At 37.4% G+C, this 25,299-nt stretch overlaps 1 protein-coding gene across 10 annotated transcripts in view; it reads right to left on the reverse strand.

Annotated features, from left to right (window-relative positions):
• AKAP13 (A-kinase anchoring protein 13) overlaps positions 1-12,708 on the reverse strand; it is a 388,825-nt gene extending 376,117 nt beyond the window's left edge. For 3 of the 10 annotated variants that reach the window (XM_020964547.2, XM_020964586.2, XM_020964537.2), the window contains exon 1: positions 12,480-12,671. The gene's annotated coding sequence lies outside the window, so the exon portion shown is untranslated. Of the gene's footprint in view, positions 1-12,479 lie in introns of all 10 variants that reach the window. The other 7 variants (XM_020964592.2, XM_020964598.2, XM_020964576.2 and 4 more) reach the window with 4 other exon arrangements.
• Positions 12,709-25,299: the final 12,591 nt, after the last annotated feature.

Here is a 25,299-nt window from a genome sequence, read left to right on the forward strand (position 1 = left end):
TTCTTCAATAAACAAAACAAGCAATAAATACACATCTGAAATGAACAAATGCACAAACATACAAACTTCACTGATGGGTGAAAATGGACTACTGTCTACAAATCAGATATCTCTCTAGTAAGATCACAACATTCTTGTGCTGGTCTTTTAAGAAAAATAATCAACCTTTTAAAAAAAAGATATACGAAGGTTAGGAACTATATCTCAAAACCATATAGAGCAGTAATTTGTACAGTTTTGTTTAGTTTTCCATGTTTAATTTAACAGAAACCTCAGGTTTCATACAAAAGTGCCTTAATAGAAGGTTTACAATTCTATTTCTGTAATGAATCTATTGAAGGAAGAAAACAAAAACCAGGTCATTCCACACTCCTATGCTTTGGGTTAGACCTGGAAATTATTCACATGATCTCAATCCTGGCACAGTCTTAAAGATATTATACTGTGTGGCTTAGACTCCTTTTTGGTGAAATGAGAAATTGATCACAAAATTGATCAGTTATTATTAAAACAGAGAAAGAAAGTTGTTGTAGGTTTTGCAGGTAAGTGGAAAGGAACCAATTTAAATGGAGACAGGGAAGTAATCAATCAGGTAATCCAGTTGCATCAATGGGAGCCACTAAACCCTAACTGACTTTGAAACCATATATTAACATTATCTATACTCTATTATATTTGTGTTTATTTTGTTAAATATTTTCCAGTTATATTTCAATCTGTCAAGACCACTCCTTAGGCACGTCAATACCTCTTATGAAATCCACTACCAACATTCTCAAGGTCAAGTGTTTGTAAGCCAGTGATAAAGCTTAAGAATGACTGAAAAGATTAAAGGCTGTATAAATATTGGTCCATTAAAATCCTCAGATTTTAGTCATTAGATTGATGTAGAGACAGTGGGCATCAAATACTGGACAAGTCCCCTTCCTGCTTGAGAAATTCTGCCAACTCTTCTCTACAACATACCCTCCCCACTGGATTTTCTTCACTCAGTATGACTAATTCCTGTCTAAACCAACCTAAGGTGGAACCCCTTTATAATACTAATTTAATACTGATTTTAGAGATGAGAAATAATATTTCATTTATTCCTTTTGTTGAATGAAACAAGCAACATATCAGACTTTTCCTGTATGTAGTCATATTTAGGGGTATACATTGTTTTATTTATGGCACACTTGAATCTGTATAATTTGAGGTTTATTATAAATCTCTACTGCCATAAATGGGAGAACGGGTTCTTTATTTTCATTAATATCTAACTGAAATTTATCATTTCAATTATGAACAGAGGCAACAAACCACAGTATTAGGCATCACCAGATTGCCAAATAACTCACACATACGCACAGAGGCTAAGAATCTCTGTCATATAGGGAGGTGAATGAGCCAAATAAAGATAATATAGAAAAATGAGGGACATAAGCTAAAGCTGGCATTACCTTTGACTCCTAAAGAAAAAAAAACCATGTAATTCTCTATTTAGAAAATATTTTCCCTTTCAAAAATATACTTACTCATCCAAAGCACCAGTCTAACTGCACACATCCCCTGTTTTCTTATGAAAAGTTCTTTATTTCAGTAGCTTGTGACTCAGATATAGTAGACAGGTTTTTCCAAAGCAGACCGCTCTCATCCATTTTGTAGATATACAGAATCTCCATATAAAATTCCTCCTCTGCCAGAGGACAAGTGAATATGGTGTTTACTTGCAGTGAGCCTCAAAATAAAAAGGCTGCCTGAAACTTCAAGTGACTCTCAATTATTTGTGATAAATTCATATAAATTATAAATTTAAATCCAACACTTTTTTTCCAATTCACCAATTTGAAAGAATAAAAACGACTAAAACTTTAATCAACTTTAATCCAAGATACATTCCATGTTCTAACAAAAAAGGTTTACCAGTCAACTGTCTCATTTTTTCTTGTTTTGTTTTTTTAACATTTTTCAGATTTCATCAGGAAAAAAAAGGGAATGTTTACAAAAGAAAGAGTAGACTTCAAAAGCATCACTATTTGAGGGGATAAGGGAAGAAAGCCCAAGGCCCTGCTTATCTAATATCATTAAAAAAGGGAGATCTCAGCCATGATTAGAATTTAATTAAATATATATGCCAAGATCTCAGAATCCTCTTCTCTTCTATCACTGAATACTAAAGTTTCATTCACTGACAAAGGTCATTTAGACAAATTTATAAATAGGTCTCCCCAAAAGCTACATCTATGAACTGTGATAAGGAAATCACTCAGACATAATATTTAATTAATCATTTTATTTATTGCTTAAGAATATAACAGGAAAGGCACTAAAATATAGACCTGTGGTTGGCAACAGTTCTATGAAAATAAATTAACCATTATACCCAAAGTAGGAAGGACAAAGTCATTGCTACTTTGAAGTACATTCTAGGAAATAGAAAGCATCCTTTTTGTTCAACTTCAAAAGGAGGGACAGAATGGTATACAAGGAAGGACATACTAGAAGTCCTGGCTCTGTCACTAATTAATGTGTTAACTTTGACTTTCACCTTTCTGGGCCTTTATTTCCTGATCTGGAAAACCACAGAAACTTAAGTATGTGATCTGTAACATCTCTTACCAGTTTAATAAAACTTTATGAAATTAAGGACATTAGTTAAAACTGCTCAAAAGCCATTATGGAGTTTTTTTTAAAAATGAGATATAGAAAATTAGGGAACTCAGTCACATTCTGTGAAAGTATAATACTCTTACAATTTAAGGTGAAGCTAAAAAAAAAGTGTGTTTTCCCTCAACATTAATGAAATTATGCAAAAACTACCATATGATACTACATAATGATGCCGAGTTTAATTTTCAGAAACCATCCAATCATTTCCCCCCTAATGTCCCTATTACGGTGCAGTTAATATAGAGGAGATGATGGAAGAGAAGGTCACATTACAGCACACTGAATCATCATAGGTCTTTCCCCAACTCACCCACTTTAGGTCATTAATTTTGTCTATATAATTCCACTCCCTTTCCCATTAAACAGAATATGCATACCCAACACATACCTGACAAAGAAAAGATGGGAAGAAGTCCAAGAGATTAAGAAAAGATGTTTAGTACTGGATGGTACATTCCTCCATCTTAATAAGGAAGACTAACTGCTTTCTCTCAACAGTATTCCTGGTAATCCTGATATCAACCTCAAAAACTGGTTTTCCAACTTCCAATTTAGGTTAAACATGAACTAATTAGATGTTTGTAAAAAACACTTTGAAGATGTTAAGAATTATATAAACGTTAATTATCAATGTCTATCCATGGAACTCCTGATTCTAAAAGAGAACACTAATCCTAAACATACACACTCAATAGTGCCAGGTTTCTACTACTTTCCAAAATATAAAGATGGGAGAGGGTTATCTTTTAGGAATTCTGAATGAATTTAAAAGACACAGTAAATCACTGACAAAAACAGTATCCATCTCAATGAAAACATCTTCCAAAGAATTTCTGTACTAGAAAGAATATTTTCCTGGGCAATACATTATAATCATAAACAAATTACAATTCTTTTTATACAAAAGCATTCCCCAAGACTGGGCAGAGATAACAGTCATTTTGTCACCTGCCTTTGCAGGGCATGCCTATGCCAGGGACAATCCCAAATCTTCCAAAGGTCCTCAATTTCCCTTTATACAATCTCACCAACTACCAAGAACTCACCAAGAACCCTAGGTTTCAGATTTTCAACTAAATGGACATCTGGAATCAAAGTTTTCAACTCTTACTTTCTCCTCTTTTTTAAACTGTCCAAACGACTCCCAAACTGCTGACATCTCATAAAGAGCTTTTCAAGATACTGAATCCAACCTCTCTACATACATGCACACATGATTATAGACCATTTTCTTTCAACTTGTAATGTTTACACCAAGAATCTGATTGAGGGGGAGATTGTCATGTTTAGAACTGAAAAGGACCAGATTTTACCAATGAAGAAAGTAAAACACAGAAAGATTAAGTTAACTATCCTGAATTCACAAAGATAAGACAAAAGAGCAAGGGTTCAAAGCCAAGTCCTTTGTCTGTATATCTGGGGCTATTTCTATGACATCCCAATAAGCATGTAGATGGCACTGTGAAGATAGCCTAGACCTGGAATCATGAAGACCTGAATTCAAATCTCGCCTCAAACACTTATGAGCTGTGTGACCCTAGGAAATTCACTTAACCTTTGTTTGCCTCACTTTCCTCATCTGTAAAATAGGGGATAATAACAACAACTAACTCCCGTGGTCATTAGAAAGATAAAATGAGATAATATTGTAAAGTGTTAAAAAGTACTTTATAAATGCTAGCTATTATTATTATAAATGTTATAAAAAACATAAAGTACTATATAAACGTTAGCTATTATTATTATTATAAGAACTTCCCATCCATAGCTAAGGTCCATAAAGACATATGCAAGACAGGTCAAGTCAATTAATCTACAATCACCCCCAAAAGATTTTACTAAGGCTGTTTAGGAGCTAAACAGCAATAAGCATGTTTAAAGAGGTTTACTTTAAAGAAGTTACTGTCAGATTTGTGGCCTATCTCTCAGACCTATCATCTAGAAAAACAAATACTACAGGTAACATTTGTACACATACACATATATTTAAAGATCAACTCTGATGGTAGAAAATGAGAAATGCTTTGTGTTGCATTCCACCTAGCAATCTCATGTACTATACTTTTTACATGATCATGGCGAAACTCACTCAGTCGATAGGGAATTAACCTAAACAACTGTTTTACAATAATGGTGAAGGATTTGCAGCAATCCATCCACATTCTCTTTCTTAGTATCTCTTGAGACTAACAATACATATTTTCAAGAGAAATGATACAGCTCTAGAACTGAGGAGTACCTAGCCAACAAGAGAAAACCCATGAGTCTGTCCTCACAACCATAATCTTCTCTTATCAACTAGGTAGGCAGATAAATATTGTTCACTCTTGACTTGTACAAATGTCATCATTATACACTGGCCATGTGCAATGGCATTTGTTTAAAAAAAATTATCTGAGCACTGTGGGAATGGGAGGGGAGAAAGAGAGAACCACACCTACTAAATCATTTCCGAAGTTCTGTTTGAAATTACTTCTGATATTCACCAACTTAGTGTATAAAATTCAAGGTGTCATTTCGGTATCAACCTTTTTTTCAGTTTCAAGAAACGTTTTATGGCATGAAAACAGAGAATTAAACCAGAAAAACTCAAAAAAAGCATTTCTGCATGAAACAGGGTTTTTTTTGTTTTATGTTTTATGCCAACTAAGTCATCTTCTCTACCTTCTTCTCATTCCCTTTAGCACCAGATCCTGACACATGCTAGTTGGAAATGTATTTGTGCCCCAAGAAAATTCATAGAATTGGAATTTTATAGCTGGAAATAGCTATCAAAATGCATTCTTTTTTCTGCCTTGAAAAACTCTCAATAAAAACAAGAGGATCACTAGAAAAACACAAGCTAACATACCAATTTCTTTTATATTTTTTGAAATATTCTGAAGAGTAGTAAGCTTTTATTTATTTTTGTTTCACCTGACTTAAAGCACTGAAGGTTTTTTCCTTTCTTTTCTTTTTTTTTTTTTGCTTTCACAGCAACTTTGGTTAACGAAGAGCTGTTTGTGTTAAAAAGTCTTCAGGGCTTATAAACAATATTCCTTATAAAACTGACCTTGCAAGGAAGTTTTGATGACATCTAGAAATGAAAAAAGTATATCAATTTTGCAAAATAAAATAAAGAAGCAAAGACCAAAAATTAAATGTTTTATATATAAAAAAGCATTATTTTCATTACATTGGTTTGGTATGAAAAAGATAGCATTGAGATTAGTTAGAAGTTTTCACTTTTTAACCTCAGATTTTAAATTTCATCCAAATCAATGAAAAGTCAAAGGAGCAACTAATCTGAGTTTAGGGGTTTCTCTGAAATTATGCTCACCTTCTTCCAAGCTAGCATGTGTCATTTTCCACCATGAGTCCTTCAGTAAGTATGCCATTAAATTATAAATGTTATAGAATCATAGATTTAGAGCTGGAAGGGGCCCCTCAATTAAACAATAGCTAATTTCTGATCATCCAGGGATGACTTATCTAGTTTGTCCACTGATCAGTATTATTGTCAGTACTCAGAGAAAGCTATGGGATGACCCCATAGCTAAAATTCCATAGAAGTCCACTGATCAGGGATGGGAAGCTCTCAAGGATGAAACTCCAAAGAGAAACAATTCAAATGAGGAGACAAAGTTCTCTAAAGAGACAGATTTAGATGCATAGGAAATTAAAGATTAATTTTTTGAAGCTACATGCAGAAGATGGAAGCAACGGAAGGATAAATAAAAAATAGAAAAGTATTCTAGAAGAATATTTAAAAAACTGAAATAGTTAATGTTGGTGGAACTATGAATTGGTCTAACAGTTCTGGAAGGTAATTTGTAATTATTTAGAGAAAATCACTAAAATGTTTTTGATCCTGAGATCACACTGATAGGCATAAATTCAAAGAAAATCAGAAACAAAAAGAAATGCTCCCTATCCACTAAAATATTCACAGTAATGCTTTTTGTGGTAGCAAAGAACTAGAAATAAAGCAATTTCTGTAAATCGTGGAATGGCTAACAAATTACAACCTATGAACATAATGAAATATTACTGTGCTATAAGAATCAAGGTATATGGCAAATCCACAGAAGCACAGAAAAACTTGTATGAAGTACTGGAGAGAGCAGTAAGCAGAACTAGGAAAATACACACAATGACTAAAATAATGAAAACAGGAAGAAGAGGAAAATTAACCTGAATGCTATGTAATCATAATGACAAAGCTTACAAACTTGTCTCTGAAAAAGAGAGAACAAAACTGTACCTCCTTCTCTTCTTTGCTAAGGTGGGGGCTATGAGTCTGAAATACTGCACAGGCTGTCAAAATTCTAGTTAGTCTTGCTGAATTGCTTGGATTTCTTATTATTTTTTAATACAAAGGAGGGCTTCTAGATGAGGAAATATTGTCAGCTAGCCTCCCCCCATTCAGAAAGTTAACATAAAAGGAAATATCGATATTTTTAAGTGTGTCAGGAATACTAAAGCTCAAAATGAATTGAGGTTGACAATATACTAAGGAAAACAAAAACTGGGAGTTATGTTTTGGGTTTTTTGCTGCAACAAATGAGAAGGCCGGACTGCTCAATTCTTACACAACTATTGTCTCTGCTTGCCCTGTCAAGGAGATAACCTTTGGATTGTGTAGTCCAAAATGAAAGTAGCTAATATGGAATTCGAAATAAGGAAGAAGGTCATAAAATAACACCTAAGCAATCCGTGAAGCTTAAGTGACTAGGTCCATCTGAACTATATCCCAGGCTTCTGGAAGAACTACCATATGTGACTGCAAAGTCATTGTCTATAATCTTTGCAAGTTCAGGGAAGATAAAAGTGCCACTAAGTGGAGATGGACTGATGTCCCAATTTTCAAAAAAAAAAAAAAGTTAAGTCTGCAAACTCTAAGCTGGTGAGCTTGTCTTCAATTCCTAGCAAAAGTCTAGAACACAGTAATAATAAGGATAATTACCAAACATCTAGAAAAGGAAGTGATAAAAGACCCCACATGACTTTATCAAAAATAAGTTATGCCAGACTAACTTTATTTCCTTTTCCAACAGTCTACTACATTGGTAGATAATAGTAATGTTGTTGGGCATTTAACAAGGTTTTTCATACTATTCTTGTGAGAAAGACTGAGAAAAGTGGGCAAATAATAACAGTTAAGTGGATTTCAGAATTGGTTGAATGGCCACGACTGAAAGAAAAGACATTTAAATAGCCTTATGTCAACTTGGAAGGAAGTCTCCAGAAGACTGTCCTAAAGACTGGTGGTTGACCCTGGGCTATTTAAAACTGTCAGCAACGACTTGGATAAAGTCACATTTGCAGGGGACCCAAAACAGAGAACAGCTTCTAAAAGAGGTGAAACAGGGCTAAAACATTAGGCTGAATTTAGTTAAGATTAACAATACAGAAAAACAGAAATATCAAAGTATGGAGTCTAGAGGGTAGTTAGGTGGCTAAGTGGATAAAGCACTGGGCCTAGAGTCAGGAAGACTCAGCTTCCTGAGTTCAAATCTAGCTTCAGACACTTAACAGCTGTGTGACCCTGGCCAGGTCACTTAACCCTCTTTGCCTCACTTTCCTCATCTGTATAATGAGCTGGAGAAGGAAATGGCAAACCACTCCAGTATCTTTGCCAAGAAAACCCCAAACAGGATCACAAAGAGTCAACAGCAAATAGCACTGTATCTACAACTAAGGATATATTAATCAGTCCCACTGTACTCTGCACATATATCAATATTGGTCATTCATAGGTAAGCTTGATTCTTGATCAGTAAAGATATGAGTGGATGCTTTCCCCTACAGCTCTACCCTTCTGAGACTCATTCCACCCTAAAATTTGGAAGACGTTAATAGATTATTATTATTATTTCATTAATACAGCACCTTGAGATTAAAAATATACTTTTCTTGTAACAACCCTGCAGGGTAGGTGGGTGGAGTATTATTTTACAGATGAGGAAACTGTTACCATGGCAACAAAACCAGCGTCAGAGCCAGAACCTGAACTCAGACTCCTGGACAAAGTCCAGAGTCCTTTTCATTATATCGTACTGCTTCTAGTCCCCTTTATTATCCAGTTAAAAATCCTTTCTAGAGCATCTATGCAACCTCTACCTGAATTCTTCTAATGACTGGGAGTTCACTTCCTGAAAAACTATCCTATTTCCAGTGTTGGACAGCACTTACTTGCTGATGATTTATTTTTTATACATCAAATGAAAATCTGCCCTCCTTGTAACCACAGGCCATTTGTGATTCGAGGTAGTACTTTTCTCACAGCTCCTATCTCCCTAGCCTTTGGAACACAAGAAATTAATTTATTTAGGAGTAATCACTTCCAAGAGGGTGTAAAGGGAAAGACCATGACCTCTAATAATACATTCCCCAAAACCACCATGTGTTTATTCAATTGCAAGTAACTATTTAAAAACCTCCAGAGTTTGTGTACCTTGCTATTCTGAATATGTATTAGCACAGTAATCATTCTTACTGTTCTTCAAAAATGCAAATATTCTAGTATGTTATTCAGAGTGATGATGGCATGGAGGACAGAGGATTGGGAAAAGGAATTAATATACTGAATTACATTGAATTACATTGAATTACAAATCTGCTTTATGCCTACCATTCCCTCATCACTGTTACTCAATAGTCTGACTCTTCTTTTCCTTCCCTTCCTCATAGAAAACACTAAAAAAAAAGTTTTGTTTTGCTTTTTACTAAATTTCAGTTGGACTTGTTTATTGCTGTTCAGTCTTGTCCAGCTCTTGGTGACCTCATTTGGGTTTTCTTGGCAAAAATAATGGAGTGGTATGGCATCTCCTTCTCCAGCTCACTTTATAGATGAGGAAACTGAGGCAAAACGGGTTAAGTGAATTGCCCAGGGTCACATAGCTACTAAGTGTCTGAGATCATATTTGAACTTGGGTCTTCCTGACTCCAGGCCAGAGTACTATCTACTTCACTAGCTGCCCTGGACTTGTTTAAAATACAGCTATTATTCTATTTAGCCAAAGACACTCAATACCAATCGTTCCTTTGCTCACTGAAAAGGGATCTAATTTAGGAAAGAAATAACTAATCCACTCTATTCAGAGCTGTCAAACTTTTATTCAGGAGTATCTAAATATGCCATAAGGATATAGGCCACCCTAACAAGTACTTCAAAATGGCATAGCATGTTTCAGCCAGAATCCTAAAACATCCAATCAAACCAACAAGTTCTCAATTCATTAATAGAGAAATTAAGCATGGAAAAATTAATTAATTTGTCCATTTTATTTAAGTTCACACAAGAACAACAGAGAAAGAATTTCTAATGTGTTCACTTCTTAGGATATAAACAGAAGCCAAATTCTACTTCCTGACATCAGCTTCCAAAAATAAAATATTTTTTTCCCAAGCAGCATTCAATGAACATTTACTTGTAAAATGAAGGGTTGAACTGGTCCTCTATTGTCCCTTTCAGCTCTGACATTCTATAGATATTAATTACTCAAGCTGCTAATGCTATAGTAATTTTTAGCTTCAGCTTAAGGTTAGTTTTTCAAGATTAATGCTAAATTTTGAAGGTTAAAATTTTTTTTCCAGTAACATTACTGATTCTACACAAGGCAATTCCTGAATCAAACTAAACTGACACACACAAACATAATTAGTTGGGTTTTTTTTAATATTTTGAAGATATCAAAGTGAATCAACACCTTGGAATTTTGTCCCACTAGAGCAGGGGTTCTTAATCTTTTTTGTTGTGGACCACATTGGCAGTCTGTCAAAGCCTATGGATCTCTTCTCAGGATATTTTAAATGCAAAAAATAAAATGCATAGGATTACAAAGTAAACCAATTATACCAAAATACAGTTATGCTGAAAAAATTTAAGTTCATGGACCCTGGGTTAAAGAAACTCTGTACTGTATAAGGTTCAACAGGCTTTTAGCAAATCTGCATCTGGACTCTTAAAAGAAGATACTATGCTAGATAAAATGAATACAGAGTTAAAAGTGCAAACCTACTGTGCACTTCACATGAAACACTGAAATTAATGCATGTTTCAGTGCATCTATAATAAAGGAAAAGTAATTACAAGAGGACAGGAAATACTTCTCTATTTATCCTAACTGTTTTACAAGATCTGCAGAATGCTACAGCCACAGAAGGTGGATTAATTAACCATTTTACTATTTGGACATAAAAAACAGCATTTGTCCACTGATTTTTCTAAGTATATCATGGTTTTTATTTAGCAAGTTATCTATGCCTGAAGTAATAAAAAAAATTCCGAAAATAACATCATAAAAGGAATTGAAAAGTACCAAAACCAAAATTATTATTCAATCCTGTTTTTTAATTGTAGATTCCTTAGTTCAGTGTAAAATCTAAAACACTAACATGCTAGGATAGCTTCCCAGAAAAAAAAAAGTCATACCTAACCATTACTTTCATGGATAAACTTTTGAGGTTCTCCCCATAATGATTTTTCTAAGTCCTTAAGTCCAGTTGGCTTTAAGGAAAACATTTGTCAGTAAAGTCATGTATTGTTTACAAAAACAACTTGTTTTGTTTTAAAATATGGCTGCACTGAACTCCAGATAAAGTGGGAGAGATCCATGGTTCAGGGGGAGAGTTTACAAAATGCATCTTCATTTGGCTAGCTCACCCCTCACACCCTGCTTTAACTCCGGTCTAAACAAGTACACACCGAAAAATCACCCAGTTATAAAGAATGTTCCTGGTTACTATAAGAAGGAAGAGAGAAAATGAAAAGGAGAATGGGGGGGCGGTGTAGACAGGACTGAAAGCAACTCAATACGTTTGGAATTAGCATCAACAGGAGAAAGGCACGGCCCCCACTGAGTAAACACTTGTTCCGCTCAAATTCGTAGCTGATCCTCTAGATTCATATAATGCATCCAAAGTAACCCTGATACAACAAGCAACTACGAAAGTCACCTTGTGTTTGCTCCTTCTTCCATTTCCCCCCCCCGAAAAAATTGTCGTTCATATCCTCCGTGGTCACCCTACATTAGGAGAAAGGAGAAGATGGGATTCAGGATTCGAAGCCCTGGGGGATCAGACTCCAGGGTCTGGACCAAAAGGAAGGAAGGGAAAATGAGATTCAGGATCCAAAGACGTCGTGGGAGAATCAGACTCAGGGGTCTGGACCAAAGGGAGGGAGGCGGAGATAGGATTCAGAATCCAAAGAGGTCCTGGAGGATCAGACTCAGGGGTCTGGACTAAAGGGCAGCGGGGGAGCTGGGAGCTGCAAGCTGGAGCCCAGGCGATGAAGCAAGACTGTCCCCCACCCCATCCCGGAGAGTGGCCCGGCTGGAAAGCGGAGTGGGGTGGTCAGGCGGAGCCCGAACCAAAGTTGAGCTGTCTTTGGGGAGGCACCGACTGCGCTCAGGACCCACAATGGAAGGCGCGGAGATGGAAGCGACCGCGGGCAAAGGCAGGAACGGAGCGGGGCTCCCGGGGCTGGGGGAACAAGGGAGGGGGAACAAGGGAGGAGGACTCGCTCTCTCGCACCCCCCGCCCGCGGTCCCGTTCATCCCCTCTCCTCGCCAGAGTGAGCACCGAGTGCCGGCCGCCCTCGGCTCTCCCGGTGAGCTCCCCCCAGTCCGAGGCTGGGGTCTGTCCCCGAAGACTGCTTCCCTGCACCCTGGAGAGCCCCACCTCTCCAACCCCCTACCCACAGGAGGAGCTGAGGGGGAGGGGGAGGGGGAGGGGCAGAGGCAAGGCGCTCCCCCTCCTCCAGTCCCCACCGCGCGCGCTCACACGCGCGCGCGCACACACACACAAAAAACTTCCACAACTCCCCAAAGAAGTTGTGCTCTCACCGTGCGGCGCCCGGGACTCCCCCGCGGGCCGAGCCGGCGCTGCTCCCCACTTTCCCGGCGGTGAGAGACAATAGTGTGGCTGCTTCCCCGGCTGCAGCGGCGAGGAGCTGGGCAAGTTGGTCTCTCCGGACCTCGAATCGCTTAACTAAGGTGGTTACTGCTGCTGCTGCTGTTGAGGCGGCGGCTGCTTCTGCTCCTACTCGCGTTCTTGCTCCAGCTCCAGCTCTGGTTCTGGCTCGGACTCCGGCTCCTCCCGCCGCTGCTGCTGCTCCGCCTCGAACACAGGCAAAGCTCCCCAACGCATGCGCCATCAAAAAAACGAGAGAGGGAGGGAAGGAGTGCGAGGAGAGGAGGAGGGAGGGGAGGAGAGGAGGAGGGGGGGGAGGAGTGGGGGTATGAACTCCACCAGCTGTCCTAGGGGTTAGCCCGGGTTCCTCCTTCCTCGATCTGTGATTGCACGGTTATGCTGTCAATCACAGTGGGGCAGACCAATGAGATAGCTCCTCGGAGGTGTTCTCAGGTTGCTGAAGGATGAGGCTTTGGGGGAGCGAACTAACCGGTTGAGAGGAGGGGCAAAGTATAAAAGTTTCTTCTGGGAAATACACAACCTCGTTTTTCTTTTTCCTTTTTTTTTTTAAACCTTGAGTTTCCGGCTGTAAAGTTTGCAGCTGTTTTGGTGAGATTAAGGTTGCAAGGGTTCACGATCCCATTTTCATCATCTTTTGCAACGTAGTAATTCTAGAAGTTTAAAGTTAACTGAAACCAATCTTAGAGGCCGCCTCATCCAGGAATCCCTTCTCCAGCATTCCTGGCAGATGCTGCAGGAGATCCAGTCTCAGCTCGAATACTTTCATCCACACGAAGCAGCTCACTTGTCAGGCACCGGCTTCCAGTGATGGAAGGCTTAATTGTGATTTCAGCCCAATGTCACTGCATGCAATTTTCATTCATAGGCATCTGAAGCAACACAAAACAAAGCAGCTTCCTCTTTCAAGTGAAAACCTTGAAAATACTTGAAAACGACTCTTGCCTTCCCTTAGTTTTCTCCTCTTTAAACTAAACGCAACATATTGTAGTAATAATATACTAACTATATTAACAATAGCTAACTTTTTATATAGCGCTTACTTTGTTCCAAGTACTGTGCTAAGTGCTTTATAATTATTACCTGTCTCATTTGATCGTCACAACCCTGGAAGGCAGGTCTATTATTATCCCCATTTTACAGAAGAATAAACTGAAGCAAACAGAGGTTAACTGACTTGCCAGGGTCACATAGCTTTAAACTATATATAAATTATTATCATTATTATTATCCAAGCAAAACTGTCTTGTTGCTTCAAATATTTATTATCTGCAGGCTTGTTTTCCAGGTCCTTGCCATCCAGGTTACCCTTCTCTGGATTCCCTTGTTTCTTTTAAAGTGTGTCATCCAGAATGCAAAACAGTATTGTAGATGTGGTCTGTCCAGCACAGAATACAATGCTAATGTTTCTGAGTTTTGGTGTTCTATTATCTATTTACATGGGAAAAAACAAGTGCATGAAGAACGTCTGTTGTTTAGACTATGACATACAGTTGAATCAACAACCTATAGAGCTATTCCATATATATTCTATATATAATATAAATTCTATATTATTCTGTCATAACAGAATAATATAGACTAAATACTTATATGTTATAATATAATATAGACTGTGTAGGTATAGATATAGATATAGATATAGATATATACTGATGAGTAGCTCTATAGGTTCTAGATAGAGATATGTGTATTTGTGTTTTTATATACCTTGTGTAAACAATTGCTCTGGGTCTAGAGTTGAAGAGAAGAGTAAATTGTATGGCCTTTCGGAAATCACACTGTTTTTCTAATGCCCCAAACTTCTCCCTGAATTGGAGGCTCATATTTTTAACATCAAAATTATTCCAGTATTGATGTACTGTTTCAAGTCATATAATAATACAAAAGCCAAAGAATTATCCTTTCAGAGCCACCCAAAGGCAATGGAGCAGCTCATAGTGGGCATGAGGAGGCTACAACAACGTATTTTAAAAATTATGCACGAGAAGCAACGTAACACATGTAATCAGAAAAACTATAAACAAAACAAAAAATGGGCCAGTTAGGATTCATTGACTGACTGACCAGTGGACAACCTACTTGATATCCACACAATGTCAATAGAACAAAAGGAAAATCCTCTACACATTGAATGGTCTCCCTATACTAGATTTTATAAGAGAAGGAAGACAAGTGTTACCTAGAATGAACAGGCCAAGATGGATTGAAAACTGCATTGTTAAAGAAAATACCTTCATTGACCATATCATGGATCCATTGGATTATTTATTTTTGGAGTCAGGATTGGGCCCAAATTTACTTCATTAAAAAGCCACTTAACTAGTATTTGTTGAATTAAATTGAAATGGAAAATCTGAAAAAACTAATGATACTTGCTATGTGTTAGATTTGTAGAATCTGAGGATTACCCATTATCTGCCAATATCACAAATTAGGTTTTGTTCTATCTGGGTTTTACCACATTTCCCAAATCCAATATTCTAAAATTTAATGTTTCTCTTGTTAATGGGCTAATAATCAGCAACAGACTCTTTCCTCCAATTGTCAGTTCATTCTAATCACTCCTAAAGCCATGTTGGGATTTAGAAATGTTTGAAATCTGGATTGGTACAACAGAAAAGAGACTAGGAATAAGGAGGTGCAGGTGCTAGTTCTAGCTCTGTCTCTTATTAGCCATGTAATCCTGGACGAGAGGCTTAGTTTCTTCATCTGAAAAATGGGTATAGAACTTGCCCTACCTATCTGGTTGAGAATCAAATGAGCTAATAAATGTAAAAAGCCTTGTGGACCTTAAAACATTATACAAATATCAGCTATTATTATTGACATCATCATAATATGAGAAAGTACATAAAATGGTTTGTAATTGGAAAATGATATATAAATATAAACTATTATCATGTTCACTATCATAAATGACATCCTATCACCATGCCCCTGGTACAGAATTCCCTACTTTTTTCCTGAGTAATAGACAGGATGCTAAATGGGATAGTTCTAACAAAAACAATCATCATTTTCAGTCAGTCAATAAACATTTAATAAGCACCTACTATGTGCAAGGCACTGTGCTAAGCACGGGAATACAAAGAAACATAAAAACAGTCCCTACCCTCAAAGAGCACACATTTTAATGGAATAGACAACATGCAAACAGCTACATGCAATTTTCATAATATATATTTTGTACTTATATATGTTTCTAGTAATATGTATTACATATGTGTAGTGCTTACATATATATGTAATAGAGGATAAAGTGTTAAATTTGAAATCAGGAAGAAAAGTCAAATTCTGCCTCAGATGTTTTGTAGCTGCATGACTAAGGCAAGTCACTTAACTTCTTCTTTGAGACTCAGGCAAGCCTCTAATACTTTACTAAATTGTACACAGATTGAAGCTGATAGAGGGAATTCCTACACTCCAGATCCTCTACACATTAGTGTATTAAGCAAGTGGTTGCAAAGAGTACTCTGCTCTTTTCGTTGTTATTGTTCAGTCCTAGCCTTAATACCCTACAAAATGAGTAAGATCAAGTGTCTCTGTTAGCTAAAAATTTATGTTACAAGGTGTATCTAAAGTGTGATGCAAGTTTCACTGTTGCCCTGGAAGGAGCTTCTGTTGCTTAACAATTTTCTCAGCTTCTCCAAGCTAAGCTGGACTATGGGCAATGTACCAGGGAATTAATGAACATGAAGTGATAGGATTTTTTTTATCTCTGTACCCCTCATCTCTAAGTAATTTACAGATATTATGACACCTATGCATAAGTAAAGAGGATAAACTCCATTTTACATAAGATTATAGAGCAAAGCGGATTCAGCGGTAACTAGAACATCCAAATGTTGAGACCAATACAGCTCTTTTGAGATCCAGTCTTCCTACATTTAGTGTGATTACCTCTTCCTTCTAGTAACTAACCACAGTCTGCTGGTTAGAGATGAAACATTTGGGCCAATTCCTGTAACCTTATCATCACAAGCACCCAGCATTCAGTAAGTTTTATGATGTAGACTGTTCAAAATGATAAGGAAGCAGAATATAATAAAAAATGCCTCCCCAGATTTAGAAACACAAGACCTGGGTTTGAAATCTGCCTCTGCCAAGCAATACCTGTATGATTTGGGGGAAGGAAGGAAGGAAGGAAGGAAGGAAGGAAGGAAGGAAGGAAGGAAGGAAGGAAGGAAGGAAGGAAGGAAGGAAGGAAGGAAGGAAATAGTATTTATTAAGTTCCTACTATGTGCTAGGCACTAATTACTTCATAAATGTTATCTCATTAGTTCTTCACAACAACTCTGAGAGATAGATGCTATTAATAATGACTATTTTACAGTTGTGTAAACTGAGATAGAGTTAAGTAACTCTTCCATAATCATGTAGTAAAATCAGGGAATACAGTACTATGAACTAAGAAGTCAAATTTCAACCCATTTTTGGTAATCTCAAGACAAGCTTAATTAAACTCTCCCAAATAAATTTCAAATATTTAGTTTTAATATTATCATTGTGGTAATGTTAGATTTTTTAAACTTTTGTAAGAAGCAGAGTGAATCAGGAAAACAAGCACACATTAAGAATTAAAATAGAGGGTGAGATAAACATGCATTTTTAAATAAAAATGTGTAAAATATATCATTTTTAAAAAATATCCTGTGCACTGAATCTGCATGGATCTCCTAGAGTTCAATAATTTACTTACCAAAATGAAAAAAAAAATTACAATACAAGACAATACAAATGTGAGTGATAATTGAGGCCTTAGGAGGTTCAATAACTTGCCCAAAGTCCCACCAACAGAGTTGGAATTTGAACTAAGACATTTTTTCACTGTACTGTTCACTCTCATTGCCTGAGGCATATAGGTGGCTACAGTGTATAGAGGATGAGGTCTAGAGTCAGGAAGTCCTGAGTTCAAATGTGGCCTCAGATACTTACTGGCTGTGTGACCCTGGGCATGTCACTTAACCAATATCTGTTTCAAGTTTCCTCAGCTGTAAAATGGGGATAATAATAGCACCTACTTCCCAGGGCAGCATGGTGGCTAAGTGGATAGATTGTGGGGCCAGAAGTCAAGAAGACTCATCTTCCTGAGTTCAAATCTGGCCTCAGATACTTATTAGCTTTGTGACCCTGGGCAAGTCACTTAACCCTGTTTGCCTCAGTTCCTCATCTGTAAAATGAGCTAGAGAAGAGCATGGCAAACCATTCTAGTATCTGTGCCAAGAAAACTCCAAATGGGGTTATGAAAAATTAAGAAAGATTGAACAACTTCCCAGGGTTATTGTGAGGATCATTAAATGAGATATTTGAAAAGTACTAGCATTGCCTATCATTTAGTAGGCACTTAAATGATTATTTCCTTCCTTTCTTCTTTCCTTCCTTTTCTGCCATCTTTCCTGATTAGCCAATGCACTCAGGTATATTTAAGAATAAAAATTCTCAGGGGCAGCTAGTGGATAGAGCACTGGCCCTGAGTCAGGAGGACCTGAGTTCAAATCCGGCCTCAGACACATAACACTAGCTGTGTGACCCTGGGCAAGTCACTTAACCCCATTGCCTAGCAAAATTTTTTTTTAAATTAAAAAAAAAAAGAATAAAAATTCCCTTAAGAAACTTTAGAACAGACACTAAACTAATATTTACAAGTTCTGAGTCATTAGAGTCTAAATTAATAACAGGTCATTATATTTAGTCCTACTGAAATCCTGCTTTGATAATTCATCATAATTCATGGAGATGATCCTGGATTTCCAAAGACTAGGCCAAGAGAGTGCAAGCTCTGGAAAATTCTACCAAGTAGTAGGATTAGTAGTCTGAGGACCAGCCTTGCTAAGTTCAGAGAGGCTCATCACGAAGCTGATTGAAGGGTGATGAAATTCTTGGCCTTAACAACTCTCAAAAACCAGGTCGTAGAAGAATTTTGATCTGTATTGGTGGAGGGAGTACCATCTCTAGCTTCATGACCAAGACAACTCATGGAACCTCTTTTCTGAGCCTCAGGCAACTCTCTAAGACTCACCTACTAAATTATAAACAGATTGAAGTTGGCAGAGGGAAATTCATAGATCCTTGAAGCATTGAAATAGTTTTATATTTGCATAATGACTATTCCAAAGAGGTAAAAATATATTCATACCTAATATATCATTAAAATAGTGGTTAAAGTTGTTATCATGGATGTGTGTGTGTACTTTGTATTTTTTAAAATTCAAAATAGCTCAATAAAATCCTACTCCAAATTGCCTCACTGTAGTTTGGAGATATTTATGACTTTCTAGGAATATGCCAATAGAGAAGAATCTCTGAAAGATTCCTGTTCAACTACAAAGTCTTCTAGCAAGGGCCTAACAATAAACTGTATCTTTTGTAACACTGACTGCCCAAAGACCAGATGGTTACATTCCACCCCTTCCCCAGAGGTCTCTAGGATCCTTAAGGGGTTTGAGGGTATCTGGGTTCTCTCAAAATGGCTCCAGCCCACACCCATGGTATTCCCTCAAGTATAGAGGTGGTCTCCTACACTTTGGTTCCATTTCACCACTAACATTCAGGTTAGCTTTTTATAAAAAAAAATTTACTTCATGGGTATATTAACAAATACATAAACAGTTTGCTCCCCAACATGTGAGCTTTAATCTTCCTCCCAATGTACACCACTTCAGTTTCTGGGGAAGGAAAGATTTGCAACTGAGCTCAGTTCCTATAGAACAGAGGCCTCATTCCAAGTTCAACCCCTTCCTCAAGGGGTTGAGTCCTAGGCACCCTGCCTTCTCAAGGCTTTCCTATCAGGCAGGGTGGCTTGCAACATTCCACCCGCAATCCTGGCTCTAAGGTTGTCATGGCTTGAACTCCCTGGCCTAGTGGGGATGACCTCCAGCACCTAAAACTTAGAAAGGCATATGAAACAGAACATAAACAAACATTCCCAGGCTCAAATCTCTGAACAAGGTTGTTAGTTGGTGATTGTGCTCGAAGAGGACCAAAATGACAACACTATGTCAGGGTCAAGGTACAGTGTGTCTGACTGTGGCTAGTCAGACCAAGGTAAGCTTGGAAGGCTTTACCGTAGACTAGGCTCAAATAGTCCATGTCAACATTTAGAGTGGAAATGTCTCAAAATTTGCACAGCTCACTTTTCTTTTGAGCTATTGCAATTCTGCTTTGCTCATAGAGCATAGTGCCTTCTTTGATACAATTACAATGCACTGTGCCAATGTCTCCCATGTCTCAAAATCAATCCCAAAGTTCTTCAGAGAGACCTTGACATTGTCTTTGTAGCCCTCCTTCTGACTTCCATGTAAGCACTTGCCTTGTGTGAGTTTACATAACACAAGCTATTAGGCAAATGTATGCAATATGGCTGGTCCATCAGAGTTATGCTCTGTGCAGTAGAGTCTGAATGCTTGGCAGTTCGACTCAAGAAAGTACTTCAATGTCTAGTACCTTATCTTGCCAGGTGATCTTCAGAATCCTCCTAAGAATTCAAATGGAAGCAATTCAGATTCCTGGCCTGGTGCTGGTATTCTGTCCAGGTTTCACAGGCATACAATGATGAGGTCAGCGCAACAACTCTTTAGATGTTCAGTTGAGTCGGCAGCCTAATACCTCTTCTCTCCCATACTTTCCTTTGGAGTTTCCCAAATACTGAGCTAGCTCTGGCAATGCATGTGTCAAACTTACTATATTTGTGTACATCCTTGGAAAGTATACTCCAGAGTAAGTGAACTTGTCCACAGCATTCAAAATTTCTCTGTTTGCTATAAGCACTGGTTCCACATATGGATGGCATGGTGGTGGCTGGTGGGGTGAGAGAGAGTATCTTTCTTTCCTCCTTGTCCAGTTCAGGGCACACACACTAGAGGTGAACTGTGATTTTCATCCTCTGGATGCAGTAGGAAAGAGGGTGCAGGAAAGAGATTTATTAAAGACAAAAACAGTTCAGGCTAATCAGTCAAACAAAGGAGGCTACTCCCACTCATGTGGTAGAACATAGGCTGAAGGGTCACTTTCCACTTGTAAGGACCAGACTAGCTAAGTTGGGAAAGGCTGATCATCAGCTAGGTAGACTCAGCAACTCAATCTGCTAACATATGGATAGATTGAAATTTGTATCTGTAAAATGGGGATAATAATAGCATCTACCTCCCAAGATTGTTTTGAGGATCATATGAGGTAATAATGGTAAAGCACTCAGTGCAGTGCCTAGCATGTAGTAAATACTGTAGAAATGTTAGCTATTGTTATTATTAATAAAAATATTTATTAATGATTAAACATGTTTAATATATCATTAAATAATAAAGGAAATATGATCTTTTATAAATATAAATTTTGTTACTACATATTATATATTTTATAATAAAATAAAATATTAAATCATAGTTATTATTATGGTACCCACACATAGATCTTGCAAGTATTGAGTTAGGTAGAAGATTTGACAGTTAATACTTATTAGTATTAATATAATTTTAATATTATCCCCATTTTAAGAAGTGTGTCAGTATGGCATAAAGGAGCTTGGGAGTCAAGACCAGAGTTAAAGTCTTACTCTGATTCACGTTGACTGTGTGGCCTTAGAGAAGTATACTTGATTTCTCAGTGCCCTAGTCTACTTTCTGTTTTTTTCAATTCAATTTGCATATTTCTGTAAAATAAATTCCTGCTTTGGACATGTTCTGGATCATCTACTCATCAGAATCATATCAAGTGATAGGTAGTATACTTCATTATCATGTGTCTGACATCCTGATTTGTTATTGTATTGTTTGGCATTCTTAAGATTTTCTTTTTTTTTAAATTAATTTATTTTTAGTTTTCAACAATCACTTCCATCAGCTTTTTTTAATTTTGTTTTTTATTTTCACGTTAGTCATGTTGTAAGGAAGAATTGGAACCAATAGGAGGAACCACAAGAGAGAGGAAACAAAACAAAAGAAAAAAATAGCAAATAGTATGCTTCGATCTGCATTCAAACTTCACAGATCTTTTTCAGGATGTGGATAGCATTTTCCATCGTGAGACTTTTGGAGATATCTTAGATCCTTGCATTGCTGAGAAGAGCTTTGTCTATCAAAGTTAGTCACCGCACAATGTTTTTGTGTACAATGTTCTCCTGGTTCTGCTCACCTCATTCAGCATCAGTCCATACAAGTCTTTCCAGGTTTTTCTGAAGTCTGCTTGCTCATCATTTCTTATAGCACAATGGTATTCCATTACATTTATACACCACAGCTTATTCAACCATTCCTCAATTGATAGGCATCCCCTCAATTTCCAATTCTTTACCACCACAGAAAGAGCTGCTATAAATATTTTTGTACATGTGGGTCCTTTCCCCATTTGTATGATCTCTTTGGGATGCAGCCCTAGAAGTGCTATTGCTAGGTCAAAGGGTATATACATTTTTATAGCCCTTTGGGCATAGTTCCAAATTATTTTCCAAAATGGGTGGGTCATTTCACAACTCCACCAACAGTGCATTAAGGTTCCAATTTTTCCACATCTGCAATATTTATCATTTTCCTAGTCAACTTTCTAAGACTATTAGTTGCTCAACTGGTGCTGATCTGCATCAGTAGGATTATTTCATCTAGGTGTTCCCAGTATGAAATCACATGGACCTGTCCCTATTTTTTAAAGAATGGAGAAATAAAGGCAAATAGTGATTTGGCTAAGTTCAGCAAAGTCAAAACTATAAGCCACTAACTTTGATTCCTACCCAATCTATCCTGAGACCATATTGAACTTTTTAATATATAAACATGACCATAGACAGAAAATTCTGGATGTGTATCATACTACAGAAATTATTTCCAGGTAGTGAGCACTAAGCTTTCTTTGCAATTGTGATAATCATAAATTTAGATTTTAAAGGACCTTAGAGGTCATCCAGTCCCCAATCCTCACTTTACAGATGAGGAAACCAAGATCCACAGAGGTTAAGTGACTCTCTCAAGGAAGCACACATTTATAATTGGTGGAGCTGGCATTTAAACCTTGGTTTTTCTGACTTCAAATCCAGGAATCTTTAATTACTTTATGAAATAAATGATACTGTGGTGGCTCCATTCTTCCTTACTGAAGGTTAGGGCCAAAATTTTGGCAAGGGCAGAGCATAAGACTTTGTGACACAAGAATAAAGATGAAAATAGCTTATTAGGAGTTGAAAAACAAAGTAACTTAGATTCATAAATTGAGTCTAGAATCGAGTTGGAAAATACCTTCAAAATTATCTAGTGCAACCAGTCTTCCATTGCTGAAATCCCTTTGGCAAACCAAATTGCCTATCCTTCAGCTTCTTCTTGATTACTTTCAGTCAGTGGAACTCACTCTCTCAAGAAGTAGTACATTCCATTATTAGAAAGCTTAAGTTGTTTTTTTTTTCACAGTAGAGGGGAAATGGGGGAAGGTGAGAGGGAATGAGTAAATCTTATTCTCATAGGATTTGGCTTAAGGAGAGAATAACATACACAATGAGGTATGGAAATCTATCTTACCCTACAGGAAAATAAGGGGGGAAGGGAACAAGAGAGTAGGGGATTGATGGAGTGGAGGGCAGATTGGGGGAGAAGATAATCAAAAGCAAACACTTCTGAGGAGGGACAGGGTCAAAAGAGAGAATAGAATAAATGAAAGGGTAGGATAGGATGAAGGGAAATATACTTAGTTTTTCACAACATGACTACTATGGAAGTGTTTTGCATGACTACGTATCTATAACCTGTTATCGAGATGCTTGCCTTTTCAGTGAGGGTGGGTGGGAAGGGAGGAAGGGAGAACATTTGTAACCCAAAGTTTTAAAAACACATGTTAGAAATAAAAATAAAATGAAATGAAAAAAAGAAAGCTTAAGTTTTATAAATTTCTTTCTTATATTGAGCTAAAACCTGCCTCTTTATAACTGTTTGTGACTCAAAGCAGCCTTGTGCTAACAGCTCACAAATAATGAACAAGGTGGCTTAGCCACGTCCAAATGGATACAAATGACTTTCTCTAATAATGCCATCCCCATCAGCCAGTTATATTTAATCCCAGGAATTACTCCATTCATAAGTATTGCATCAGCAATCTGATGTCAAAATTTTCCAAAATTCACACTATTCTTGAATGTGTATATATATATATATATATATATATATATATATATATATATGTATATATATATATATGTATGTGTGTGTGTGTATGTATATATAATTTAGATTATAAACTTGATAAGGGTAAGGCTATGCTCCTATATCACCTCCACAGTGCTTAGTAAAGTCCTGGCCACATAATGGGTACCCAAAAATGAGAGGTAGCATAATATATTGGAAAGAGTGCTGGTTTGGAATTGAATTCAAATTCAGACTTTTCTATTTAGTATCTGTGTGACTTTAGGCAAGTTATTTAACCCTTTTTTCCTCATTTCCCTCATTCATAAAGCAAGGGAGTTAGGTTAGATAACTTTTAAGGTCTAACTTCTAGCTCTAAATCCATGATCTAAAAAATCAATATTAATTAGTTAGGCTAAAGTGTTAGAATGTATCTGAGTGACTTAAAAGGCACAAATGAAATAAATGCTACAGTTTGGAGTCAAATTTTCTTGAAAAGTGGGATTCTAAATCACACTACTTTTTCACCTTTGCATAAGTAATAGGGCTTTGACACATGCCTGGATCACCTAAGATAGAGCACCTCTGTGGGAATCTACTGGGACCTGCTTCTGGGAGAAAACATTCTGCCCTCCCCTACCATGTAGGTGTGAACAGCCTTTTCCATTGGCCGAATATTCAGAACAGGTTGCATCTTTAAAACTATCAGACTGAGGCAGTCTTTCTGATGGTTTCCTAGGGGGTAAAGGTCCAGTACACCCAGGCAGAGGGACCATGAACTGAGCTGGGTGAGAGGAAGGACTCCTCCTCAACCTTTTAGGCCATGTGTCCCTGAGAAATGGGCTTGGGGCTTTGTCTGCTTTATTTGTCTTTCTCAGTTCTAGGCACAGGTGGTGGAGTCTGCAACCTGGACTTGACCATGGAGACCTTGGAGGTAAGATTCCACAATAGATGTTGCAGCCAGCCTTGCAGGAAAACTCTGCACAGGATTTGAGCCCAAGGTGGGGTGGGGTTTAGACTTGGAACATGGTGGGACTGACTAGGCTATAAAGAAAATGAGTTAAGGTGTAAACTTAAGGTTAAAGTGTAAAGTGATGTAAGTGGAGGAATTATGCCTTCCACCCAGGTGGTAGGGGATGATGTTCATGTTTTTGTTCTTGCCATACATTTTAAATAAATATTTCTTTGTAAAACCTAACCTGGCTGCTAAATGGTTAAATGGAACTGGAGTGCAGGGGACCCCATAGTGTTGAATGAATGTAACTGGTGGGATTTGAGCCAAGTGAAGAGAGACTAATCTCCCTCAATCCCACCCCCCCTTTTAAGTCTACTAGAAAACCCTAGAGAAGGGGTAAAATTTAACATACCTGGCCTTAAATCACTGGTACACATATATTTATGCCCTTATATGTAGGATATTTAACCATAGCATCACTCTAAAAAGCATCACCTTTCTAACACTTTTAGAAAACAGTAAAAACAAACAAACAGAACAGGTGGCTTTGTGTTTCTCACCTCTACTTAGGTACATCTGAAGCAGCATCTGGCCTCCTGAAGGTGTGGTGTCTGAATTACAGAAATTCCTCTTCCCAATTTCCCTAAATAAATTAGGTATTGTGTTACTTCCAGATTGAGT

The sequence above is a fragment of the Phascolarctos cinereus genome, unplaced genomic scaffold (assembly GCF_003287225.1).
Source record: "Phascolarctos cinereus isolate Bilbo 61053 unplaced genomic scaffold, phaCin_HiC Scaffold_3;HRSCAF=262, whole genome shotgun sequence".
Classification (NCBI taxonomy): Eukaryota; Metazoa; Chordata; class Mammalia; order Diprotodontia; family Phascolarctidae; genus Phascolarctos; species Phascolarctos cinereus.